This window comes from Leptonychotes weddellii, chromosome 1 (genome assembly GCF_054177405.1).
Source record: "Leptonychotes weddellii isolate Sample4059 chromosome 1, ASM5417740v2, whole genome shotgun sequence".
NCBI lineage: Eukaryota > Metazoa > Chordata > Mammalia > Carnivora > Phocidae > Leptonychotes > Leptonychotes weddellii.
The window spans coordinates 126,307,067-126,332,703 of record NC_138369.1 but is presented as its reverse complement, the minus strand read 5'-3'; the positions used below and the strand labels follow the sequence as shown (position 1 = coordinate 126,332,703).

General features: G+C 46.9%; 1 long non-coding RNA gene across 1 annotated transcript; it reads left to right on the top strand.

Annotated features, from left to right (window-relative positions):
- Positions 1-1,524: 1,524 nt before the first annotated feature.
- Positions 1,525-23,662, top strand: LOC145717250 (uncharacterized). The gene is made up of 3 exons (XR_014140320.1): positions 1,525-2,011; positions 6,871-6,962; positions 23,581-23,662. It is a non-coding gene; the product is annotated as an uncharacterized LOC145717250 (long non-coding RNA).
- The last annotated feature ends 1,975 nt before the right edge of the window (positions 23,663-25,637 follow it).

Genomic DNA, 25,637 nt, shown 5'->3' with positions numbered 1-25,637 from the left:
CTGCTTGGTATCTGCTCTAGAAGGATGAAATCATATGTCCACACAAATGCTCATAGCAGTTTTGTTCATAATAGCTGAAAACTGAGTACATCCCGGATGTCCAACAACAGGCGAATGGATAGACAGTAAATTATGATATTTGTGGTATGTCCATACAGTAGAATACGACTCAGAAAGAAAACAAAGGAGTGACCTAGGGTTACAGGCAACAACATGCGTGAATTTCAAGCACCTACTGAGTGAAGGAAACCAGACACAAAAGAAGACACAGGGTATGGTGCCATTTCTATACAGTTCTACAGTAGTGACTCAGACCTGTGGTGGCAGAAATCAGATCCGTGGTTACCTTCTGTGTATATGGAGGGGCACTGGCTAGCAAGGGGCATGAGGGAAATTTCTGGGGTGATAGAGATGGTCTGTGTCTTGACCAGGCTATGGGGCATGAGCGTATCTGTTTGTCAAACCTGATCAAACGCTTAAGATCTGAGTATTTCACTGCGTGGAAATTATAGCTCAAAACAAAATTTTTTTTGAATGGACATTTTAGCCACAGGATAATATCAGTACTCTATCTGGGTTGAGAAGAGGGTGTGGGAGCCCAGGACTCTGCCAGAGCGAGTTTGCAGTGGAGTGTCTGGAATCCAGAGCTTGGGAGAACTGCTGCCTGTTCCCGACGGTGGGGACGGCTGGGTCAGCCAGGTTCCTGTGGCCTCTGCCAGTGACTCGCTCTCAGGCTGGGCCCGACCACACAGCTGTAATAGCAGGTTTGGAGAGCCATTTCCTCTGGGCCCTGCGGCCACATCACAGGCACCGACCTTACTCTCTGGCCTGCTTCCCCCTGCCCTTGACTGCCTCATGGGGCTCACCAAAGAATCTTCCTTCTCTTCACCCTCAGATACCCTTCCAGAACCTTCTAGGGCCCAGGCTGCCCTTGACATCACTTGAGTGTCATGGGTGAGAAACTCATGCTTTCTGACATTCCGGGACTGCTCCCCTGGGCTATTGCAACAATCCTTTCTTCCAGTTTTTTTTTTTTAACTGCCATTTCTGTGTTCTTCATTTCTCCTGCCAAAATGTCAAATCAGGGTCTTTCCAGATGCCAACATCTGGTATTAAATTGCAAGTCTGGATAATCTTCCAAAACAATGTTTCCTCAGAGCCAGGGAACATCTTTTGCTCACATTATTCATCTGTTCAAATTGTATCAAGTTCTTTCATTGATTTCTCTACTGAAATATATCTTTCAACATGTCAAGGCTATCCTATTTAAGATAGGCCCAACACTGGCATGAGGCCATGTGAATTGCTTGGAGAATATGTGATCTGTTGTTTTGTTGTTCTCTTTGTTTTCTTATTTAAAAAAAATTAATAAATCACAAATAAACCCTTCATTGAATAAGCATTGAATGAATTTAGCTTTTCCCTTATTGTGATGTTTATATTTTCAATGTAAAATGAAGATTCTAAGATGCCAGACATATGGCACCCAGATGAAGTCTGGTTGTCTGAGTCTGGGGCTCGAGGTGGTGTTGGGATGAGTCAGCTGCACGCAGTGCGTGTCCGCCAGCTGGGGCTATGGGCCCACGGTGGAGAGGACCCGCAGCCTCAAGCTCGTTTCCTTTTGCTCCTCCTATAATGGTAGAAACCTCCATTCCTCTTCTGTAGAGTCAGGAAATGGGGGCTCCCCAGGCACACATGTCACCTCGGTACTGGTGGGAAGGGTGGAAGAAATGTCTCAGGGAGTGCGCTCCCGGTCACCTCCTACTTCTGCTTCACTCAGAGCCAGTTCACAGCGATCTGTTCTACGCCTCGGGCTTCCACGCGAACCCTGGCAAAACGACAACCTCCTGTTGGGCTTGTGTCTACTATTTGGTGATCCCTAAGGGGCTGCCTCTAGTCTGACATGTGAGGATTTGTTGTTCCTTCTTGGAGCTGAGCCATGGGGAATGACCAGCCTGATGGTCAGTGTCCCCGGAAGGGGCTTCTATCACCAGTGTCAGCAGGAGACCAGGTAGGCATGGAAGAATCCCTGCTAGTTTGGTGCAGACACTGTCTGGTGAGTGCTCCTCCCTCCTTCCCCTCTCTCGATCTCTCCCTCCCTTCCTCCCTTCCTTCCTCCCTGCCTGCCTGCCTGCCTTCCCTTCCTTTCTTCCCTCCTTCCCTCCCTCCTGCCCTCCTTCCTTCCTGACTGCTTCCTGGTGTTTTGTCTGCGTGCTGGAGACCTTTCTGCAGCAATAAATTCATTTTGCACTTGAAGCTGTTTCAAAGTGAATTTGGAAAGTGAGCGTGCCTAGCCTCCTGTCTAGACACAATTTCAGCATGCAGATGGAGTTGGGCCTGCCTGGGATTCTCACACGAGCCCACCTGGGCCCATCTGGGGCTTCGTCAGTCTACGGGGGGGGGGCCCGATTCAACGGTCCGCTGGAGGGGTTTCCAGCCTCCATGGCTCTCAGCTGTTCGGAACAGCCTTCTGCCAGGCACGAGAAGTGCTGAATCAGCAAAAAGTGGGTGTCTTTAGAAGAGACGGGGAGACATGCGACTTTAAAAACACAGCACAACCCCACCACAAAACAAATGTTGAACAAAAGGTTAATTCTACGGATAAACAGCTCTCAGTGGCGCTTGACGGAGCGTCTGGTTCCCATTTCGTTATGCCATTCTGCCAGATGTTCCCCTCTATTAATACATTCTGCTAAAGCCGAGATGAAACGTGAAACTAGCGAGCTGCAGGCGTCGCTGGCAACGCCAAGTGGCAACATGCAGGAACAGGGATGTCTCCGCAAGCGTGCTCCGTGGGGCCGCACGTTCCAGCCGGGCCTGCCGGGGGCTGTGAAAGCCTCCGGAGATCTTGACGGGTCTGAGACAGTTTTCACGTAAGTGTGAGAAGACGGAGGGCCACCTGACTCACCACTCCTTATGTGTATTGGCGTAATTTAAGAGACGGATGTGAAGATCATTCTCTGAGTTTCCTCCATCTGGGGATTCCAGACTCCGGCTCTTATGAGGTCTTCCTCTCCTAGGTCACTCCATCACTGGTCCCACGACCGTGCATTGAGACCCGCCCATCTGGGAGGCATTGGTTGTATCCCATTTTCATGAGTGACACAGTCCTCTGTGTTCCCTGAGGGCAAGGGCCAAGATTTATTCGTAGTTGTATATTCTGTAAGTTATTCAATATATGTTCACGCCATGAGTCATCAAGAAAGCTCTCTATTTCGGTTGCCTTCCTCTCTGTCCCAGAGATGCAAGCTCTTGTCTGGTCCTATTTGAACGCTGGAAGGTGAAGGTGACCTGGATGTTTTCCACTCCACAGGCAGAAAGAACAAAGACCGCTTGCTCGAGAGGTGTCCTCCATCATGTTGAAAACTGTGTCCAATCTCATTGTAGGAAGCAGCAGGTAGCTGTGAAAGGCGGCTCAGGCCCCCATTGTGACCGCCTTGGCTGCAGGTGAAAGGTCACTTCGCAGGCAAGACTCTGACCCTTAACTTTTTTGTTGAGAGTGTCACAAGGTAAATTAATCAGATTTATGGCATTAAGCTCTGCCAATATCTTTATCCTCCCGGCTCCTATTCTCCAGCAAAACTCTCTCTCGTCGGGAAAAAAAAAATCTCCTTTCTGATGAAGGGGCAAAGTGTTTTTTGTTTCTTTCTCGCAGTTTTCACTAAAAAGTGAAAATGGCTGAGCGCATATAAAGCCCAGAGGCCAGCACAGCCCTTCCTTCCTGGAAGAGCTGAATGTTTTTTGTTTTTTTGTAAGTTAAAGTGAACTTTCCTGGTACTTAATCAAATGCTCCTTAGCCTGGGAACAATGAGGAGGGCAGGTTTTGCTGGTGGTGGTAGGCTTCTTGATCTCCGGGCAGAACCCTCTCCTTTGACCAGAGCAACTCAGCAAAGCCCATTAAGGAGACGTCACTGGCCTGGACGTGGGCTTCCGGGTCCACCTGGTCCTGGCCCAGGGCAGTACCCATACCAGAGCAGCGTCCCCAAGGGGCAGGTGGGTTGGAAGTGAATGAGCAGAGAACCCCCCAGTCCGGAAGCCAGAGGCTTGGAGCCGCCTCCCAGCAGGAGTGGGAGGGCTTCTGCTGATGCTGCAGGTGCTTTTCAGGCAGCCTTGCAGGAGAGCACCAATTTCCTGCTGCTAGAAATTTGTCTGCAAATTTTTTCTCATTCAAAAGTGACGGGATCCAGGAGACAGGGGCTAGATATGATAACTTGATTAAGGCTTGCATAGGCGACCCAGATGCCTGGGACTTGGCTGGAAGAGAGCGAGCTCCCCCTCTAATCTTTCACCAGGAGAGAACTGACAAGTCGCAGCTGGTAGATTTCTTTCCCCTAAGCCTGAAGGGGGTCAATGTTTTAGACTCCAAGCTCTCAAAATACCATGGTTGTATTTTGATACAGCTCCTTTGCAGAAGAAGAAAAGTCAAGTAACAAGGGACCATTTTCCCACGATAATTTGCAGCACAAAATAACGAGTGGATCACATTGGCTCAACAAGTATTTACTGAGCACCTACTACGTGCTAAGCTCTATTTTAGGCACCGGAGATACCTCAGTAAAGGTTTCAAGCCAAGTCCCTGCTTTCATGGGGCTTACAGTCTAGTTGGGGGATGCTGGCAGTAAATACTCATGTAAATTCCCCAGATGTCAGAGGGTTAAAATGCTATAAAGAACAATCAAATGGGGAGAGGTGATGAAGAAGGATGTTGGGACAGGGGTGGTACTTCGGATCGAGTGGGTAAAAACATCTTCTCCAACTTGAGTGGGAGAGCATACAGACTTGAGTGGAGGGAGAGGAGAAGCCACGCTCATACCTGGGCCGGAGCAGTCCCAGTAGAGGGATTAGCAAGGGCAGGGCGCTGGGGTGGGAGGATACTTGATATGTTCAAAGAATATTCTTTTACGATGATGTTGCATGAATGCAAAGACAAACCCATTTAGCCTTCTAATAATAGTGGGAGGACTTTTGTGACTGTGCTGTTACCAGAATTAAATGAAATAATGCTTATACACGCAGCACAGTGTCTTTGCATAAGAAGAATTTAATATATGCGAATTGCTCCATAATTATAATGGTTGTTTACTAAGCATTTGACAGTCACAATGGTAGTGTCAGGTAGGTGGGCAAGAACTATTAGCACCGCCTTGTAAATGATTCTGAAGCCTGTAGAAGGGAAGCGGTTTGCGGAAGTTCTCACCACAGTTTAGTGGCAGATAGAAGGAGCCCGAGTCCCTAAGGCTGATGCAGAGTCGCTCGGGAGAGCTGCTGACCGGCATGGGACTTTGCCTGAGCAAGAAATCAACTTTCATCATATTAAAGCCACTGAGATTTGGCGGTTGTTTCGGCAGCTGACATTACTTAACCTGACTAATACTGTGGGCTGTAAGAAGGGCAGAGAAGCCAGGCAGGTGCCCCTTAAACAGCAGAGGCTCATGGCTTTGGGAGGAGAAACTGTGTCCCAGAGAAGGCAGCGGAAGAACAGCCTAGGAAGTCTTGCCTCTTGGGGGTGAGTTTCGGCTTGGTACGGCACACGTTGTTTTGATATCTCATCCTTGGACACTGCTCTTCTGAAGCCGCATCGTTTCTAACAGAGGACCCTAGATTTTGCTGAATCTCGTTATCTGAAGGACAGAAGGATCATATTCAGGATGGGTGGGGACAGGGAGTGACAGGGACTAGAGGAAAGGTGAAATGAGGAATAAATGTAAATAAAAATAAATCGTCATATATGGTGTCCTTGATCCTCCATCCCACCTCCAGAATTTTTACTGGCCTCCATGGCCTTCCCAGTCACAGCGCCTACACCCCAGTTACCCTGGACCCTGAACATGCCTGTAATTTATCAGGACCACTTGAATCCTACCAGTCCCTCTGCTGAGGACATGTTCCATCAGCTTCTCCAGCAAGAGCCTATGTATCCTCCGAAGCCCTGTTTGAATGCCACCTCGTCCAAGAAGCCTCCTGCATTCCCTAGTCATAAACCAGCATTTCTTGCCCTTCCCCTTCACAAAAGATCCCTGTGGACTAGTGGCCACGTTCTGCTCACTCGTACGTGTGTACACGCCTAGCTCCCGTGTGAGCCTGCAGACTTCCCAGGGCCAGGCCTCTGACCTCACTGCTCTCACAACAGGCCAGGGGCGGGACTCCATTTGGAAAGAGATGAAATAAACTGCTATTTTCTTTTCTTTTCTTTTTATTATTTTTTTAAGATTTTATTTATTTATTTGAGACAGAGAGAATGAGAGACAGAGAGCACGAGAGGGAGGAGGGTCAGAGGGAGAAGCAGACTCCTCGCCGAGCAGGGAGCCCGATGCAGGACTCGATCCCGGGACTCCAGGATCATGACCTGAGCCGAAGGCAGTCGCTTAACTGACTGAGCCACCCAGGCGCACTAAACTGCTATTTTCTATTGAAAAAGAAAAGATCATTTTATATGGTAGGGCGCATATTTTGAGACAATTCTCTCTTTGGAACATGTTGGGGTTACCTTGTACAGACATTTATATCCTCACGTGTACTCATCTCCCACCGGGCCCCTCATTTCCATGGGCAGAAGGAGTGTGATGGGGTATTTTGCTGTTGCCTTTATGTCGATGTTCAAACTCCTCTTCTCCCCTCACCCCCATCAATTATCGAATGCCTTAAAAAAGAAAAAAAAAAAACAAAAACCTACCCCAGCAGATGTGTGTGAGTTGTTTGATCTTGAGGCTGAATAGGAACGAAAGTATCCAAGACTCAGATTATGGTGTAGAAGAGGGAAAAAAAAAATCTTAACAGGAACTCTGTGAAGGAGAAAGTTTAGCTTTGATCTTACTATTGAATTTTGCTAGTGGGGTGTGTGTTTATATCTATTTCTATTTATCTTTTTAGCTCCAAAATTCTGTGCTGCTGTGCCCATCTTTTGTAACCCTGCAGAAGGGAGCTTTGTCTGCTTGTGCGCAATGCGATTTAAGTCATTTAAGGTGAGAATTTAATTTCTCTGGGAAATCAGGAGAGGTCTGTAGCTTAATTTATGGATATCTTTTCCTTTAAAGGATTCTAAAATAATTGGGGCCACTTTATTTCAAACCAAATGGAAAAGAGGCCTATTAAAAATCAGAAAGGCCGTGCTTCCAGACAAGGAGGTCCGACTTTATCGTTTTAATTCCTGATTTGCACATCTTCCTCACTAAAGAAAAGCCAGACCTTAGAAAGTAGTCTGACCTTTGCAATCTACAAGGACAGAATTAAAGTACATTTGTTTGCAGTTAAGTTCTATTCCAAAGTTTCTTGTGAATGGGGCCTCTTCTTTGAAAAAGATCAATAATTTTAAAAGTCAAGTAAAGATAACTGATTTTCTGATAATATAGTACGATGACACTGGAGTGATATATAGAAACCTTTTATTTATTCGTGCAGCTTGTGGGATTGTGGATTTTGAGTGGATTTCAGGGTGAAATGCAGTTTGTCCACAATCTCACTATTGACTTCTCTTCATCTGAGGGCTGCTGAAATGCATATTATAACCTTCCTTTCCTTGCATGCATTCTTCAGTGAATTTATTCATTCATTTAGGTAAATATTTATTGAGCCTACTATGCACCAGATACTTTGCTCACACGCTTCTAATCTGCAGTGGGCATTAAAAAGCAGATGTTTATCTGCACCTCAAGGTATGAGCCAACAAGATTTCCTAAATTAGGGGCGCAAAATTCTCCTATACAGCTGTTCTCAGAAATTGTTTTATTTAGCATTTTCCTAGCTATTTCTTCAGCACCAGCCAAATAGAAAGCCCAATGCTAAGCACTTGCATCAGCAGCATGATGAAATCACGTGCAGAGACTGTGCTCTCTAAATGGCTTGGGGGGACGCTTGGGGGGGTGGGGCGCGTGGATGTACCACTGGGGAGCGAGTCTGTGCGGGCGGATGGAGGGGGCAAGGAGAGGAGATTCCTTGGGCGTGGGCCGGGGCTGGGACTCATCAGCTTACAAATCTCGAATTGGAATGTCAGCATTTTGGTGTAGCAGAAAATGCTGAAAAATGCCGTCCAACGGTGTGATCGTTGTTGGGGCATCCTTCCTGGCCCAGCCAAGCGGGGTGAACACACTCTGGAGAGCACCTTGTGCCTAGAACTTAGGCTGTAGGCCTCTGGGCTGTGGGTCCCAGTGTTCTTGAAGATGTCAGAGAGACTGACTACCTCGATTCTGCCAAATGAAGGCTCTGCTAGAGGAAACCATTATTAATATCCCACCACCCCACCCCGAAAGGACTTTTCACAGCCTTGGGTCTGTTGCTGCTCTTTGTTGCACACCCTGCCCCCCACATCCCCTGGAAGGACTTCAGAACCTCAAGTGCTGGTCCCCATTGACTTTGTGACAGGGTGTGGTGGCCTCAGGAAATAAATAGTCACAGTGGGTGAACTGCAGAGCCTTGGTCTCATTGAAATCAGCCTGGGACAGTGATCAAGTTGGTCGGTTCTCACAGACCATCCTCACTTTGCTTCACGGGAGTGGGTGTGTAATAAACACGAAGCCATTGGCCTTGCCTTATTTGGTGTTCAAACAGTTCAAGCTTCTTCTTAGAGAAGTTTCAGATTTTCATGGTGTTTGATGCCACTGTTGGCCAAGTGTATTTGAGGTATATAATTTTTGATGGGTTCTCTTTAAATTTGGCCGGCTAAAAGGAAATAAGATTATAAAATAACCATATATAGTTTGTTATCTCCAACCATACATATCTCTATGAATGCTTAGGCATTAAACAACTATGTATAAAATACCTACCATGTACCTTAAGTAACTACTATGTATAAAAATTAAATACCATAGAGAGATACAAGTTTTTCCTCATCTATCTGTATAATAATATATATTCATTCAGTGTTATAAAAGCTTTATTTCTGGTGGTGTCTTGTAGAAACTTGTATGATTCAATTTGCTAGTAACTTGAATAATAGTAAAGACTTTGCTGATGTAATATTGAGTATAGGCTTTGCAGTTAAACATGCCTGACTCAAACACTGGCTTTGCATGTATTATCTGCATAACCACATACAAGTCACCTAAAATCTTATTTGTAAAACAGAGGTCTTAAGGTTGTTTGGGGGATTAAATGAGATAACATTAAGTGTTTAGTAATATGCCTGTCACATAGCAGGTGCTCGTTAAATGCTAGCAGTTTTTCTACTTTTTACATATTTTCTAGTGCCTTTAATTGGGTTTCAATAGCTGTGGTCGGCTTTTATCTAATGATAGAAGTTGATATATTCAACATTTCTGTTTAAAAATATCAAGGTCTGTAAGCCCTTACACACTGGCAGTGCAGGGTGCGGTCTCTTGAACATTCTGGTAAGTAAGGTTGCCATTTTCGCGTCCTTGCTGTCTCATTGCACACACCTAGAGCCCAAATGTAACCAACAGGCCTCCTTCCATGCCCCCTGGCCACCCCACTCCAGGACCACCACACCCTTGTTCAGAGGAGTGATGTCCTCTCTTACCAGGCGCTCAGACCACAGACGTATGTTGGAGTGCCTGCTGTCCCGACAGGGGCTCCATCAGGAACGAAGGCATTCTCTGTGGGTGTCACCCCCAGACACCTCTTTGAATTTGTGCCTCCCTCTCTCTCTCTTAGGATCACAGCTCATCTGCCTCTGCCAGCTTCCAGGAGCTGGGCTTCTTGAAGTCATTACCTAAGGTCATTCTCTTTGGCCTTCACAACTACACCTAATCATGCTGTTGTCTCCACTCTGTTTTCCTAGCTTTTGAACTCCCCCAGCCTCCCTAGGAGAACGTTCGTATTTTCTTTCATCTCTCTTAAGGTTTGCACATCTGGATTGCTCCTGCCGATGTCCAGTCAAACCCAGCCAGGCTGGGGAGGCAGGGCACATCCACTGTTTTGCCTATCCTCTTCATCCACTCATGTCTGGAAGCTGGACCTGACTGAGCTTGGAGGAGTCATCCAGCACCCATTACACTGCACTCTTGGAGTCATCGGCTCAGGAGTCCTGCCTTTCACTTGCCAGCGCTTGGCGTGTGGCTGTGCCCTGGCCAATCAGAGACTGTCTCGGGAATTTGCATCTTGAATGGACAGATGGCAGCTCTAGAAAGCCACTGAGGTCAAATAATCCCTGTAGCGGCTCCCTATCCAGACTGTCCATGAGTTCCTGCTACCTGGGGTCTGCCTCAGTCCTGGCCATCCTAGACTGATTCTTCGGATTCTGATTCTATAGTCCTGTGTCTTCTACTAACTTCTTTTTGTGTTTGAGACAGTGAGATTCCATTTCTCTTGCTTTCAGTTAGAGAATTCTGAGATAGTAGATCAGTCCAAGTATCTACATTTCTAAAGCTCAATTTATATTATGACTATTCTTCCCTGATCCAAGGTGGAATTCTTTTAAAATCTTCTATATTTTGGAATGAAGGCTTTGGCAACTGAGTTTTAGAGTGACCTTCCTGTGCCCTTGAATAGAAATAGACTTCTTCCTAATCACGTGGTGAAAAGTAGCTGTGGGTGATACAAGTGAGCTCCAGAGAGGCTGATGTGTCTAACCTGTGCCTGAATTAAGGCTTCTTAAATTCTGTGTGCATAAGAATCACCTGGAGAGTCTGTTAAAAACACCAAGTCTTGGGAACAGCCCCCGCTGCCTACCCCCCTGAGATTCTTTTTCAGTAGGTCTGGAATAGGACCCTGAAATCAGCTCCCAGGGGACGCCGATGCTGCTGATCTATGGACCACATTTGGAATAGCAAGTCTTTAAATATTATTTTTTCCCCAAGCAAGCAAGACTTTGGGACACAGAAAGATTTCCTCTGGCTTATTAAAATTAAAAGACAAGAGACAAGATAAGAACTGCTTTCCCTGTGAACCTTAGAGGTATCTGCCTCTCGCTGACCTCACTAATGAGCTTTGTCCCGTTGAGCCCTGAGCAGGATGAGATGATGACTGGATCGGAGGGTGTGTTCAAAGGCAGGGTATCTTCGTGAGTCATCCTGGCACCCCCCAGAGCCTCACAGGCTGCTGGGCTGGATATCCAGGGCTACTTTAGTGGAAAGTTTTTTCGTTTTTTTTTTTTTAAAGTAAGTAATTACATAAGATCCGGAGGCAATGCAAGACTGCCCCCTGGGACTACTCAGCAGTGACCACAGCAAGAGCCCGGGCTGCCGCTGAGCCTGCTCCTCACTGTGTCCTTGAGGGCCCTCACTCCCACCTCCAACACCCACCCTCTTCACTTCTCTCTCCGAGCCAGTTTCTTCCCCTTTCCCCATACCCAGCTCTGAGCTTGCCTTTCCCCAGATCCCTTCCTTGTCATCTTTATTATGCATCATCCCAGCATCTACATACTCAGCTTTGAAGTGTTAAAAAGCCAGTGCTGATGTTCCTAACAGCCACCACTTCTTTGCCCCTTACTGTATTCCTAGAGCTTTATCTATCTCATGTAATCCTTGCAACAGCCTTTGGTACGTATTATTGTACCAGTTTGCACATGAGGAAACAAAGTCAGAAAAGTAATTTGCTTTAGATAAACTACTTAGGAAATGTTAGGGGCAGAATTTAAACTCTGTTCTGTCTGACTCCAAAACCTAGGTCGCAAACCACCTTGCCATTCTAAATTAATTCTGTGTGTGTGCACATGTGTGTGCATGTGTACATGTGAGTGTGCGTGTGTCTTCCTGTACATGTCTCAGTGTCTCAGTATTTGGTAGCCCTATCTGATAGAAAGCTCACCTAGGCAGGACCTGGGTGCTCTGGAAGAATATTCTAGCAGTTCTCTTGACCAGGCTCCATCCTGTGGAGTGCTTGGAGCCATGTTTCTTTCCAGAGTAGTCATTCAAGAGATACTGTTTACCACTGGTGTGTTTTTCTCTGATGGCTGACATTTCTGAACATCGGTGGGGGTAGGTCCATTACTGGAAGTGGGAAGCATTTTTTCCTACTTACCAATCAGCTGTGTTTGCCATTCATATCTATGAGACAGATTAGAAATCTGACTGCCAAGATGAATAAAGAGCTCATTATTTGTTGTCATCTATTGAGAGTCTGTTTTGTGCAGACCATGAAGCTGGGTTCTAGAAGGAACCACAGAGGATTCTGATTTGAGAGGCCTTGAACACAGGGTGTACTGGGATGCAGAGTTGGGAGAGGCGGGCCCAGCAAGGGAGAGCAGGCAGGGATCAGGCAGAACCTGGGCCAGAGGAAATGTCCTGGTTGTAGTATTGGCCATGGTTAGACTTCTGCCTAAATGTGTACGGCAAATGCAGGTGCCCACCTGAAAGAGATATACTGTAGTAAGGCTCTTGGGTGGTAGAAGAGCTTGAAGTCGGATGGGTGTCAGCATTGCTAATATGGGTGCTTGGTTCATTTAACACAGGAACCCAGGCAGTGGCTGAGAAGGCACAGGAAACATTCATTCATTCATACATTCAACAAATACTTGTTTGAGTACATAACTTGGCATTGAGAGTACAGTTATGAACAAGGCATAGAACTTGTGGGGAGGCAGATGTTAGACTAATGGCACAGGAGTAATTTGATTATAATTGTGATGAATGCTATGACAAGGATGAACACAGTATTACAAGAGGACTCATGCTCTGTGGCTAGGCAGAGTGTAAGTGTCCCAAGCAAAAGGGCAGGAGTGCAAGACCAGGCTCCAAGTGCAATAGCTTCTGTGCCTGCAGTTCATTTGGACCAGTTGAGACCCTGATCCATCTAATTGTAGAGATAGACTCTGTGCCCATGTTAAGAAAGGGTATGGTAGGTTAAGTGATTCCTCGACTTAGAACCAGAAGAACTGGTCCCAGCCATTCCCTATTCCTGCAGTGTGGCTTAAGCAGATTCCCCAAATTTTAAGAGATTTAAACTCTTCGAGCCTCAGTTTCCTCATCTGTAAAGGGGAGAAACATTTCCGGCACAGCCTGCTGTATAGGATTCATGAGCGAGCATGTGAAAGCGTTTTGTAAAGTATGAAAAGCAAGAGATATTTATGACCATACAAACACACACACACACACACACACACACACACACACACAAGCACACACCCTGAGTTTAATGAGCCCAGACTTCAATGTTAACGAAGCATTGAAAGGGTTGGGTCTGGGGAGATTCCCATGAGTAGTCTTCAGAGAGACGAGTGTGGCACAGGGAAGAAGGAAGTGGCCTGGCTTGGGCATTCCACAGCGGTGGCGTGTGTGAAGGCGGGTCTTCAGGAGGGAGGAACCCGAGGAGACAACCAGAGGTATGTTTGGCAAGAGTCAAGAACCTCAGTGGGGGTAGTGAGAGGTGAGGGGAGTTGTATGGGAGGGAAGGAACTAGCCGGGGTGGGGTCCGGGACCACAGGACCATCTCCCTTTCTTATTTTTTATGGTTCTAGTTTAGTCAGACCTCACTTAAAACATTGAGAAAAATCATGAATTTAGCTCGATTATTGCAGAGATTTATTTTATCACAAAGAGGAAGGCCATTTTATCTACAGATAAAATGGAAAGAGATCAGATGGGATTGGGAATACGGGCTTCTTTATGAGAAAAACAATAAAGTTAGTATCTCTACCTTATACTATGTAAAAGGTGAATTTTAGGTGGATTATACATGGGAAAGGGAAAATATGAAGCTATAAGAGAAGCTATAAAGGAAAAGATAAGAGAATATACTTGTGACCTTGGGGTGGAGAAGGACTCTTTAAAGAGAATGCAAGAGCACAAACCTTAGGGCCAAATATTGATGGACTGGCTACAACAATATTCATGTTTTGTGTTCAACAAAGGATACATGAGATAAAGATTAAAGAGGGGCAGCAGATGAAGAGAATGTCTTTGCAATGCCTCAAGCTAATGCAAGTAAATAGACTAGACAAGGAACTCCCGAAGACCAACAGGAAAACATAAGGAATCCAGTGAGAAAATGGTCAAAGGCTATGTGTAGACAAGTCACACAGCAGAAGATTTAAGACTAGCAAGTCCACAGAGACCTCAACTCACTGATAAAGAAATGTAAAGTAATTGCAAAATTGTATTTATGCTCATGAAATTTGCAAAAATGAGAATATCAAGTCATAAATACTGGTGAAGATGGGAGGAAACAGGCACTCACCAGCATCCCATGTATAGCCATTCCAGAGCTCTTCATGTACAGTATGTACTTAACTGAAGAAAGTGAATGATGTCTGGCCAGCTCTCACTCCAAGGTTAAATGCCATAGAAATGCTCACATAAGAGACTCTTAATCATAGGAAACAAACTGAGGGTTGCTGGAGGGGAGGGGTGAGGGGAATGGGGTAACCAGGTGATGCATATTAAGGAGGGTACATGATGTAATGAACACTGGGTGTTATACACAACTGATGAATCACTGAATCACTGAACTCTACCTCTGAAACTAATAATACATTATATGTTAATTAATTGAAATTAAATAAATAAAAAAAAAAGGAAATGTTCACTTAAGTCCAAGCTGTATGCAGCAGTCGGGAGTTGGGGATGATCTCAGAAACCATCTCCAGGGGGATGGATACATGAAATGATGTGGGTGCACAGCATGGAATATTATGCAATAATTAGAAACAGTGAACTGGAAGCAAAACACCAACACGAGTAGATCTTAGCAAAATGGGTTTGGGTGAAAGAAAAGAAACAGAATGAGATATATAGCATAATAGCATTCATTTAAATGAAAATCACAACAGAAAAAAACCCCTGTATTTTACAAGGATTCATTCATGTCCAAAGATATATAACAAGCCCACTAGATGAGGTGGCTATGCAGCAGCAAGAAGTAGAGATAATGTGTCAATCAGTGTCCAGTCATGAAAACAGAAAACACTCTAGGTGTTTTCAACAGAGAGGATTTAATACAGGGGATTGATTACAAGGGGAATTAGAAGGTGAAGAAATGAGAAAGAAGGCCCTGAGATACTGTAACTGCAGAGAAAACCTATCACGTCTAGGAGTTCAAAGGAAGGAAACCCATGGCTGGTGTGCAGGTGTAGCACTCAGAGCTCGGGGGTAGGGGCATACCCCGTGTTGATGGCTGGTGCTGGGTTGCTGAGGGCAACCGGAGCTGGAGCTGTGGTTCTCCTCTGCTGCTGGGGGAGCGGGGAGCGGACAGGGTGCTGACCAGAGCTGGAAAACTGGAAGGGAGCTCTTTTGTTCCTCCTGCCTTCTTATCTCCAACTGGTATGTCCCATTGGCAGAACCTGCCAGGAAGCCAATTGGCAAAGAAGTCTTGGAAATGAATTTAGAAGCTAAGCCCCTATATTATGGAGCAAATTATAAAATTAAGGGCTTGGGCTCAGAGATAACAAGAAATAACTAATGCTATAAAACTAATAAAAACCGAATCAAAAACAGGAGACTTGTCTCGGACTCCTGGTGATATTGCACATATGAATTAAGAATATGATAAACTCAATTCTATAATTAAGTCCAAAAATAAATAACAAGCAAGTACTCAGGACAAGGAATCATGTGACATGGGGCCAGTTTGGGGTCTGACTCACCATGTCACTTTGGCCAAGTCACCCAAACACACAAGTCTTAGCTTTTTCACCTCTGCTAAATCATAGACCTAAATGTAACGGATAAAGCTACAGAACTTTTAGAAGAAAACACAGAAGAAAATCTTAGTGATCTTAGGTTTCGCAAAGATTTCTTAAATCTGATACAAAAAGCATGAATCATAAAAATTAAACAAATAATAACTCGGATCTCATCAAAATAAAAACTAATTTATGGTGACAGAAAACAAGTCAGTGATCCCCCTGAGAGTCTGGGGTGGGGTGAAGGAGGCAGTGATTATAAAGGAGCATATGGATACTTGTGGAAGTGATGGATATGTTCATAATCTTTATTCTGGTGGTTTCACACATATATACATACGTCCCAACTCATCAAGTTGTATGCTTTAAATATATGCAGCCTATCATATGTCAATTACACCTGAGGGTAAGGAGTCATATGACATGGTTCTATTTCCAGTTCTGAGCCGCTAGGGCTCACTTAGGCTTCATCCATTTGGAGGAGTGAGTCTCAGCTCTGGCTGAACTTCGGAAGCTCTGAAAAATACTGATGCTTCAACCCTACCTTTGGAGAATCTGGTTCAATTGATGTGGTGGTGGAGCCTGGTCTCTGCATTTATTAAGCGCCCCTCGGGTTATTTTAATGTGCAGGCAGAGTTGAGAACTATCAATAGGTAATTCTGTTTAGAAAAAATCTGTAAGATATTTTATGGGTATTATGGATGAGTCACTCAAGGACCGTTATGTAGTGTTGAGCAGGTGGGTTTGGGCAGGTGGGTTTGTCCCAGGAAAGGTCCTGCAGGAGTGGATGAATCTGGAATTGTGACCATCTGTGCACCACAAAGAGGTAAGAGATGAGCAAGCCACAGTTAGGGGCCTCCACTTCGGTGGAGGGAGAAAAAACAAGGTTGGGATTAAGTGATAGAACAGGAGACAAGAGGTCCTAGAATTCCGACATGAGGGGTTGGAATTCTTCCCATTCCTGGGAGCACAGTCTCATTATTGGAGAATATTCACCTCTGCAGAGAACTTCTTGGATTTCATCCTCGGGTAAGAGAAGTAATGCAAGATTCTCTAAGCAGGACTCTATCTAAACCCCCTACAATTTTCTGTCAGAACAGTCCAGGCCCCAGTGTAAAAGCAGGGTTTCCTTCTGAACAGTATTAATACCTACAGAACTACTCAACTAAAGCTGGGTTTATTTAGTTCAGTGACTTGCCTCAGTTAGTTTTTTGAGGGATTACAGATAAAAATCTAAAAAGAAAATACTGGATTGACATAAAATCAGAGTCGTCAGCTTTGTCATCCTAAATCTTTTAGGGAACAAAGTGGGAGAATAAAGCAGTTGGTCAATCCGGTTCCCTCTCCCTAAAAAATATTTTCTCCAAATCATCTCATAGAATTGGTAGTAAAATGGCTGCTTCGTGATATAAAGCCAGCAAACCATCAAAGTCCATCAGGACAAAATGAAAAAAAAAAGAAAAGAAAAGAAATGGTAAGAATGTTCTGGAGGGAATGTGAGTCTTTATTTCAGCTGATGGTGCTCTGGAAGGCTGGCTTCTCTGCAGATCACCCACCTGGCGATTTCACTTGTTCACATGAGTGGAGAACTGCATGGAACAATGATATCACCAACACTAGCTACCCTACGTTGAGGGCTTACTGTATCCCAGGCACTCTTCCATGAACTTTGCATGTATCAAGATAATTTTTAAAGATTTTTTATATATTTTTAGAGAGAGAGCATGAACAGGAGGGGCAGAGGGAGAGGGAGAATCTCAAACAGAATCCCTGCTGAGCACAGAGCCCGGTGTGGGGCTCAATCTCACCACCCTGAGATCATGACCCTGAGATCATGACCCTGACGTGAAACCAAGAGCCGGGTGCTTAACCGACTGCGCCAGCCGGGCCCACCGTGTGTATCAAGATTTTTAATCCTCACAACTCTATGAGGGAAGATTTATTTTTACCACCTCCCATCCTAAGGATAAGGATACTGAGATGAGTTCGCCAATACATGGTTGTGCTGGGTTCAGGTCAGTCTGGTTCAGAGCCCGAGAGCTTCGCATTCCACCCAAAGAAGGAGAGGAAGGAAGAAACAAACAGTGTTTATTAAGTGCCAGCTACTTCACACGTGATTATTTCACTTAACCCCCGCAATACATCCTTAGCCCCATGTTATAGCCCAGGAAAGGCAGGCTTAGGGTTTAATGACCAGCTAGTAAGAGGTAAGGCTAAGATTGAAGCTTAATTTGTCTGACCGTAAACCTCTGCTTTTCTTCACTAAATCATGAAATTTCAGAGTAGCGCCCATGCATGAAAGCACGTGCTAAGGGAGAAAATCTCTTGCTTAGAGCTTCCTCCTTAACTTTGTACAATTTTAACAAGTTGGTTACCTGGTGTCCTTGTTCAAAGCCAGAAAATATGTGGGTTTTGGGAGGAAGAGGGTAGGTAGATGAACCACAGGGGAAATAAAATTGATAGAGTAATAAAATTAGTCTAAGAGAAGAGAGTTTTTAAATAAGCAGTGTCGTAGCTATGCATCTTTGAGGAGAAGCTTTGCATTAAAAGCTATATGCTTTCTTCGAAGGAATCAAAGGATAAGAGGCTGGATGAGTTTGTCAGGTAAATTTTGTAAACTTTCAAAAATTAGTCTAAAGATAATCCTTAGTTAAATTCAGAACACAAAATCAAGACCAACCAAGAACACTTCTAAAAATAGAGAGCAGATTTATTTAACTCTAAGGAATTCTTTGCCATGCAGTCTAAACAATCTAACATCAATAAAATGATGATTCCAAGATGATTAACATCCATCAGGAGGGCTGCTGGCCTTGCACACTGGTTTTCGGGACGCATTGTGGGTCCCGTGCCTGGGCATGTCCTCCTTCCCCAGCAGTCACCCTCTCTGCAGGTCCCAGGGCAAGCTCTTCCAGGCTCTTCTGAGAAGTCAGCCCTATTCCCTGTCCCTCACCCACCACCCGGCACTTCTCACACTTGAGAGGGCTCCGCGGTACTCAGGGCTTGTGAAACACACAGACTGCCGGGTGTGTTGCCCACTACACTTTGAGGACCACCAAAATTGCTTTCTCCATTGCTGCCCATGTCTCTTCATTGGTTTCAGCTCTACTTCCACCAAGCCGACCGTTTCTGTGTCTGCTCAGGAGTCTGTGAGCTTCTAGGGGGAAGAAGCTGGTTAATACCAGCATAGTAGCAGGGAGCCAAGGGATTGGGTGGGGGAGATGCCTGCTGAGCAAAGGGGATGGGGCTGAGCAGTCTACCCAGTAACGAAGCTTCAGTCATGGGTCTCTGGAAGCTGCATCCCAGTCCCAGACCCTGCTGGACGCATGGGCCCAGCGGAGAGCCAGGAGTGGTAATTAAACACAAAGAGCCCGTTTTTCAAGAAGGCAGAAGCAGCACTCTCAGGGACCCCCATAACAGAGCGTGATCCAGGGAGAGGGGTGTTCTCTGCTCCTCCACAAAGCACCCTTTGGGTGCCCCCAAGGAATTCAGGCTCTCCCTGGTGATGCCTGAGTGAGATGCTGGCGTCCAGCAGAGCAGGGCATGGTCCAGGGCTCCTACCCAATGTTGTAGCCATTAGCCCCATGTAGCGATAGCAAATGTACATATAAATTAATTAGAATTGAAGAAAAATGAAAATGCAGTTCATCAGCCACGGTAGCCACATTTTAAGTGCTTCCTAGTCACAGATGGCTAAACGGCCCTCCTACTGCCCAGTGCAGATAGAGAACTAGTCCATCACTGCAGACGGCCCTCTCGGCTAGCGCGCTGGGGGTGTGGAGAATGACGTGGTGAGAGGTGGATGGTACTCGGGCTTTGCAGTATCCCACAGATGGATGCCTGAGAACAGGGGCTCCACTCTTCTTCCTCATTGTCCTACATTCCTTGGACCAGGACTTTAGTCCCTAGTGTGGCAATGGCTCCCTGGGGACAGAGGGGCACTGGCTTAATGGAGACTGGGATTGTCCCTGAGCAAGGTAAGTCGTCCCCGGGACTCCTAGCAGGGCCCAAGGGTCCTTTAAGGGGGTGGAGGCGGCCCAAGGATGTGCTGGGGCTAAGTTGGGTCACACTCTCCATCTCTCCATTACCATCAGTGTGGGCAAGGGCCTCGCCTGGCTTCCTCTGTGGGAGACACTTTCCCTCCGCTCTCCCATAAACTGGGTGAGCTCCTTCTCTTGTCCTCACTTCCCTTGTACCAACAGCCCTCTCTGCGTTAGAATCCAGGAACTGAAAAGGATGGTGGAAAGAAAAGCAGGGTTGGGTTATCCAGGCCAATGATGGCTTCTCCAGGACTTCGTCTGGTCGCTTCTGTACATTTTCCTAATGGGCTTTCCCTGCCTTCCCTGGAGATGTAACCGAGAAATCTCTCTCCCTAGATGAGTTACCTGGTTGTGGGTCACTTCAATGTTCTTTTATCAAATTCTTCCTTCACTCATCATAAAATGAGAAAGCAGATTCTAGTTTCCTCAAGGCTGGCTAAAGCCTAAAGTAAGTGGGAGGGAAAAGCCCTCCAGGCTGTCCTTCAGGTAGCACATGGGACTTGCATTTAAACAGATGGGCCCCTTGTCTTTCTCCGCTGTGAGCTTTTCCAAATCCTCACCCCTCACTATTTCAGGGGTCTCTGTGGATGGCTGGGTAACGAAACAAGGACCCCTTGTCCATGGAGCACGTTGAGGGGAGAGGGACAGTCTAAGAACAGAATGTTCAGACAATTAAAGTGGGTCCAGTGTGAGCCCAAGCTGTGCCCATGACTGGGGTTTAGAAATGTCTAGAGTGTGTGGCAATGGACAACCGGAAGTCTGTTTTTGCCAGGGCCTACGGAGCCACCTGGGAGATTACTTATCTTAAGAGGATGGGAATGAGGCCATTGCAAGCTTGATGTGGTAGTACAAAGTCTAAGCTGGAAGAGGGGAGAGAACTCCACATGCATCATGGTATTTGTCACCAACTCTGATGGGGGAGGACAGTGCAAGCTTGGCTGTTTAAGGAACACCCTGCGAAAGTCCTTGACTCCAAACTAAGACGCTGAGCCCAAGCAGCGGTGCTTGGAGACTTCTCGGGCACCGCGTGAGGAAGCAGAGTGGGGAGCAGAGGTGTTAGCTCATATTTTCCACCAGAACCACCAGGCTGCTGCACTGGAAGAGCTCCAGGCACAGAAATGAGACAAGAGGTGGGGGAGCCCTGGTGGAACCCAGCAAGGACCGCACAAGGACTCAGCAATCCCAGGGGATATTGGAGTTCCCAGAGAATGGAGGAGGAGTGCACAAAGGAGAAGAATGGGATCCAGTCACTCTCCAAGAGAATTAGCTCTCCTTCTCCCTTCCTTTTAAGAAAATTCTGTCCAGAAGCCATCAGGGGAGGTGGGACAAGGTAGGCCTCTGCACCTGAGTGGGGAGGGGCCCTGGTGGCCCCGAATAGGAGTGAGGAGGAGGTCCACACAGGAGGTGGTGGCCCACTGTGAGGTTGGGGGCTTATGGGGAGTGAGGAAGGCGTCCACACGGGACAGTGGCCCCGTGTGTCAGAGCCCAAGTGTGCGGAGGAAGGTCTCCTTGTAGAAGGGAGGCCCATGTCCTATGCCGGGTGACAAGGGAGTCCCTTGAGGGAGGCCATCCTGGCACAGAGGCTTAGACCCTAAGCAGAGTGAGGGGGGGACACCTCCTACAGGTGTCAGAACCTCAGGCGTCTGTGCTCCTTAGCAGCACTTGGTTTTGGTGTCCAGGGGGAATGACTCAAAATTCTTCTACAGCCTTGGGTGTTCTTATCTACTCCAGTGACTTCAGTTAGCATTTTAAGGTCAAGTTTCCCCACATTTTATCTGAACTGCAGATCCAGATATCAGATGGCCTTCTGCAGGTGACCGCGTGGATGTCTCCCAGGCCCCTGGCGTCCTCCCCGTGCCACCCCAGACTGCCGCTCTTACAGCTCCCCACCAGGCTCAGACAACAGGAGCGCCACCCACCCCAGGCCCTTAGCACGTCAGCTGCTACATGCTGCTGATTTTACTTCCTAAGTGGTTCTCGAGTCTGTCCATAGCCTCTGCTTCCATCGTCTGTATTCCAGTTGGGTTTGAGGCACCACCATCTCTCCCGGGTGATACTGCAAACTGCCCCCCAGCTTGTGTGGCCCTCTCCAGCCTTGCCACATGACCCGCACCCCGCCCCCTTCAAATTATATCCAGACTCTACAACACTGCACCTTGAGAAAAGGACCTTCGAACATACCCCTGCCTTGTGGAAAACCCTAACTGTTCACTATTGCCCTGAAGATAAAATGCCACACCCTTAACGCAGTTAGTAAGCAGTCTTATAACCTGGCCTCAGCCGGGGAGGGTGGCCGCACTAGCCAGGGACTGCCCTGAAGAGAGCACTGGAAGTCTGGGTTCAACTCAGTCCCCGGCAGGTGGCAGGCATGCTGGGCTGGGGTTTCAGTCCCTTCCTCCCCCCCAGCAGCCACCCCTCACTTTCACCCCAGTAACGCGCCTGTCCCCTGGGGGCTTCCCACTTGTAGTCTTACCGCCTCCTCCGGAGAACGCTGGGCCCCAACCCCTTTGTCTTTGTGACTTTTAAATCTCCCTCCCGACCGGCATAAGTGAGGCAGGCAGGTCAGATGACTCGCCCCTGCTGTGTGGCACTCTCTAGTTCCCCTTGGAAGACGAAGCACAGTATGTCAATTGCCGAGTTATTTGGGAGCCTCCCACCATGACTGTAAGTGCCGCAGGCAGGGGCTCTGCCGTCTTGGCCCCCTGTCGTTACCCCCACATCTGGCACAAGCGCTCCTGCAGCTTCGGTGCTGGGTTTAGATTAACTGTGATCCTCCTATATACAGAGCAGGTGTACGTCTATTATTTTGACTCTTCCACAGTGTCAGAGAGAGAGAGAGAGAGAGAGAGAGAGAAAACTGGCTTAACAAGTTCCTGATAAGATGGTGACTCTCAAATTTAAACAGATGCAAATTAAAATAACAGGGAGATTCATTTTTTTACCTACTAGATTTGTAAACATCACACAGCACTGAGAATGTGGAGATACCAGCAGACAGTCTCCTCTCTGGGACAGAAGTATAAATCAGCAAGAATCCTTCAAGAGCAACTTGGCAATCTCTACTAAAAGTTTAACTGCGCCTTTTTTTCCTTTAGTTTCACTTGTAGAAATGTATCCTTCAAATATTCTTACACATGTGGACAGAGAGGGACACAGAATATTCAGCAAGTCACCGTAACAGATGAGAAAAACAAATGGGAAAAAAAAAAAAACCAAACCCACTACCTGTCCATCAAAAGAAGGTTAGTTCAATAAATTGTGAAAGTCTTTCTAATGGAGAACTGCAAAGGAATGTTTTTAAATGAGCTAGATTTACATATGCTCATATGAAGCAACCCTTGAAGGGGTGGGGTGGGGGGATGAAAATAGCAAGGTCCACAGTGTGCGTGTTTTAAATTGTGATTTTAAACGGAAATCAAGATATGTGCACTTATGCATAAAATATTTCTGGAAGAATACACAAGCAACTCTTAACAGTAACTGCCTCTGGGGAGAGAGACTGAGATATGGGAGAGGGGAAAAACTTACTTATTGTATATTCTGTTTTAAGTGCTTGAATACTTTATTATAGGCATGAATTAGCTTTGCAGTTATACAAAAAGAAAACTATGTTTTGTTTTTTTAAGAAAGGAAGAAGATGGCGAATTTGCATCTGCCTGAAATTCTGGCAATTTTCCTCCCTCCCTCCCCTCCCTCTCCCTCCCTTCCCCCCCCACTCCGTTCCTTCCTTCCTTCCTTCCTTCCTTCCTTCCTTCCTTCCTTCCTTCCTTCCTTCCACTCTGTCCTCCTTTCTAGGAAAATTATCTTCCTGGAATCGTCTAAAAATATTAGACATAAGATTAGACCAGTTCCCCATCTGTGCATTGGGAGTCCGTGTTTGATGGGCGGTTCCAGCATTGCTTGCTAAGAGTTGACCTCTCTACCTTGATGAATGGTGCACCTTGCAGCCCGCCTTTTCATTCTGGCCAGATCCTGGCCTCCAGTTACAACTCTGCCAGCACCTCATTTCTCTCGCTTTCTTCCCAGGGCTTCTCTGCCACCACCTCGTGGAGTGCCCAAGGAAACTTATTTTGCCATTCTGACACTTGTGGAAAACTGGAAGTAGGAGGGAGTTAACAACCTACGGACCACCTGGGGATCAGTGAAAGCCAGTGGTGGACAGGTATGCAATTCGAGCTCATTAGGGGTCTCCGGCTTGGAGCGCAGGTTTTCCACTAGACCCACCAAGTCAGTAACTGATCCTTGGATGGGCTCTCCTGCTTCCCTGGTTACTCTCCCCAGCTTCTCACTCCTGTTTCTTGGCATCATGTCCCAAAATAGACTAGCAGCTCATGGTGTGGACCTGCTTGTTGTGGGAAGCAGGGCAGGGACACCAGCCCTCACCATTACTGTGGAGCTCTAGCGGCCTCGAACGCTTGTGAGGAAAAGGAAACAATGGTCCATGGGGAGCTTCTCTCTTAGTCTTCCTGAGGTATAACCTTTATCCTCTGGGTCCTTGTGCTTCCCCTCTTTATGTGAGGGTGGCATTCAGAAAGTTAGCTGTTCTTTTCCAAAATTGCCCCCAAGTCAGACCGAAAGGCATGTTACTGATTTTGCAGGTAGAGAAGCATCTGTTCTGTAAACTGACCAAAGGACCACCTGGAGAAAGGCCCTGGGTTCTCAGATTCAAGAAGTGCCTTCACATGTCTTTTTATCTACCCAAGATGTGTAGGTTGTCATCCGCCATTGTTCAGTTGATAAAATAGGCTCGGAGAATGTAGTGACTTGCTCCAAGTCGCACAACTGATCCGTGACAAAGATTGGATTGGAACCCGTTGATAAAATAGGCTCGGAGAATGTAGTGACTTGCCCCAAGTCGCACAACTGATCCGTGACAAAGATTGGATTGGAACCCGATTCTAACTCAAGGCCAGGATTTTCCCATTGTTCACGACATCTCAGTTGACTCCTGTTTCTGGAGACTGGGGCAAGCTGACTGACCTCTCCACAGCCCCAGTCTCACCCCTGCCCACTCACCACCTCTCTTCAGCACCTTGCTCTGCTGCCTCCCTCCCTCACAGACCTGGGCTTGCTCACGCTGTGGACGAAGTGAGCTGCTCCAAGCCCTACAAATGCCTTCCTCTTGACACAATTCTTGCTTATTATTCCAAGCCCTTTGTCAGTTGTTTTCTTCACTTTCTCCCAGAATGGCCCTTTCAAGACAGAACTATTTACAACTTCCTGCTTTTGAAAGAATCAAAAATGAAAACCCCATTTTAGGTTCCCTCCTCTTCTGTGACTCACATGCTATTGGCCTGGCATTCCAGGCGCACTGTGCTCTGGCCCCTGCTGTGTCCGTCACCTCCCCGTCACCGTGCCGCTTGCCCTTCCGTTACAGCGTTGCCACAGTGAGCTCTGCAATGTAGTGGGGGGGAGGGGAGGCCCACTGGGCAGAGAACTTCTGCCACAGGGTGTAGACACAGCAGGTGCCCAGTGATGGTGAGGTGAATGGTACAGACTCATTTCTGCCCTCTGCAGCACGGTCCCTATGGCCTATCTAGACCACCCCCCTCCAACAGGGGGCAGGCGGGTACGATCAGCCCCTTGTGTGTAGCATCCTGGAACTAGCTGACCTAAGTAAGACCTCGGAGCACGCTACTGATGCAGCTAAGAGTTTCTTAAATCGTCACGGCAAGATGCAAACAAACTTCCATCTGAAACATGACCGTGTCTGCTACTGACCCCCCACCCAAACGGTAACTGCTCGAGCTACGCTGGAAACCCCGGAGCCATGGCGGCGCTCTGTTCCAGCGCGAGGTGCTGCGGTCCCAAGATGGCTGACAGAGGAGCTTCCGGTCTTCCGGGGGCGGAGGCTGAGGGAGCGGTCAGGGCAACAAAGCTGCAGAGAGATACTGACGGTACGGCAAGACGGGAAGGAGAGCACGGAGAGGGACACTGTGTCGTGGCTGGCGTGGCAGGAAGAATGAGGGTTAAGCCAGAGAGTGTATGGGAAGTGCCTGCACGCTGCCTGGCACAGAGTAGATGCTCAATAAATAGCGAGGCTTACTCTCGCCATCTATCGCACATCCCGCTGGGGGCACAGA